We start from the raw sequence: 2,500 nt of genomic DNA, 5'->3' as shown, positions 1-2,500 counted from the left end.
AACAGATGAATAATCCCCCCAAAAAATTTATACAGATAACAGCATAAATATCTCAAAATAAATGAGGAAAACCAGTTTCATTGTGGTTCTACAAAACATCAGAGGAGTTTTGTCGCGTTTCTTTACAGCATTAATTAATTATTGATCTGATTTCTAAAATGAAACCAGTTTAAATGCTGTCGGATTATTTTCCTATTTTTCTTTTACAATTCAAGTCAGTTTTATAGTTTCACTCAAGTGATTATTTCACTTGTTTTGACTTCGGTAGTTTTCCAGCTGTGAGATCTTCGTCTTCGTTTTCTTTCTCTTCGCCGTCTTCAGTTCCATTCAGACATTCGAGACAAAGACGGACACATATTTTCCTCAGAAAACGTCATTAACGGTCCGTCTGGTTTCTTCTTTGAGCGTCTCGAACTTTGATTCGAACCTCCGCCGGGTCACGACGAACCGCCTCTACGCCTCCTGTTTCGGGGTCGGGGAAGTCTTCGTGAAGCTTCTTGTTGTCTCTTTCAAAAAGGAAAGAAACAGAAAACCTCATCAGGGTCCACAAAGTGTTGTTGTGGAGTTTAAACTCAGACAGAACGAGGCCAAGCAGACAGACGACATGATTCAGCTTCCAAATACAAAAAGACGTTAACGGAGAGGATCCGTCTGCGGTGTCCGACGCCGACCGCCTCGCTAACTGTCCCCCCCCCCCTGATCGACGAGTCCTCGCCTCTCTAATCGAATCGCTTCATTTCCTCGTCTTCCGGTCTCATCGGACACGCTCGCCCCCCCAGTCACTCCTCTTCCTCTTCTTCATCCTCCTCTTCTGTCTGAAGCAGCTGAAAGAGAAGAAGCTGGGCTCAGGGATTATGAGCCGGGTGTAAAGCTGCAGGAGGTAATTGGTTTTCGGAGGGGTGGGGGGGGTTCTCTGAAAGGAAAACTCTTGGTAGGAGGCATGAAGTTTGTCATGTCGCTCCACTAATGGGGGGTGAACACTGTCAGAGGGGCTTTTTAAAGACTTAATGCAGCTTCAACTGCATGAAATTGTAATGCTACAAATCACGTCTACATTTTTTTACATTTAAAGTTTGAACAGGAGAGAAAACATCCTGTAAAGCAGCTCAAGACAACAACACCGGTTCTAGCAGGACAATTCATGAAATATTCTGAGAGTTCGTTCAAAGAAACTACGACTTAACGGACCGTAAAAATATCAAACAGGAATATTTGAACCGTTAATGGATAAAAATCCCTTCTACCCGGACTGATTTTGTCCTTCGTTCTTCATCTGAAATGTCCAGGTGTCCATGGTCTCTTCGTCCAGCTCCTCCTTCGGGATCCGGATGCCGTTCACACTCTGAGGGGTCGCTTACGGTTCGGACTTCTTTTCTGCTTCGTAGCCTTCAGGTCAGTCTGGGCTTTTGTGCTTCCTGATGTTTATTTTGACTCCCATCTTGTTGTCTGTCTTTGTTTCCCTTCCTGTCCTGTTGTATGATTGTTGGCCCCGCCCACTCATTAGTTTCACCTGTCCCTCATTGTTCTTCCCTCCCTGCTGTATTTAGTCTGTGTGCTCTTCTTTAAATTTAGATTTTTGCTTGATAGTATTATTATTATTTCTTTTAGTGTTTAATTGTTGTTGTTTTTTTAAGGAATTTGTTGTCAAGTCTTGTGTACAAATAAACGTTTCCGTCTGTCATCCACAGTTTGATTAAAAGCTTTTTTTTTTATCACCTATTTACCTATAAAATTAAAACCTTTCATGTCTCCTCTTCCAATCTGTTTCCCTTCAACAGCTGCAGAGAATAAAACTCGAATAAAACTTCACAAAGAAACAATTTCAACTTCAGTTGAATTAAATATTTAAAACATTGCAGGACTTTAAAAGTTCATGAACTCAGTTTTTTCCGTGAAGTTTCTGAGGTGTTTGTTTGAGTTTTTATTTCTGCAGCTGAAGTGAAAATAAAACAGCGAACTGACTCCGTTTAACGTGACTGAATCTTCTCAGCAGCTCCACCGACACACACACACACACACACACACACACACACACACACACACACACACATATATACACACTCACATATACACACACATCAAACCACTGCTTTTCCCATCGTTTTGAAGCTGCGTCTCCGTGGTAACAGCTGGGAGACCACCTGTCATCCATCCTGTCAGCCGCGCAAACGACAACGCGTGACAAACTGAGACGGACACCCACCCACACACACTCCCTCTGTGTGTGTGGGTGGGTGTTTCCTGTTGTGTATTTGTTCTCGTCCTGGTTCCACCCTCAGAAGTGAGTCACCGTCCAGGTCGAAGGTGACGCCCGTCGATGTTCAAGAAAACTTTATCAACACCAAATTTCGGAGCGACACGTGTGTTTGAAACACACCGATGCACAGAACACGTGTGCACCGTATGATTGTCGTGTTGTGTTATGAAAACATGGTGGTCAGAGGTCAAAGGTCAAGGCCACTATGACCTCATCCATCAGCTGTTGTTGATATATTTCAGA

This window comes from Embiotoca jacksoni, unplaced genomic scaffold, assembly GCF_022577435.1.
Source record: "Embiotoca jacksoni isolate LCO1_2020_lvr unplaced genomic scaffold, fEmbJac1.0.p SCAF_41, whole genome shotgun sequence".
Taxonomy (NCBI): Eukaryota; Metazoa; Chordata; class Actinopteri; family Embiotocidae; genus Embiotoca; species Embiotoca jacksoni.
The sequence above is the reverse complement of the archived record's forward strand: the minus strand, read 5'-3'. Positions refer to the sequence as shown.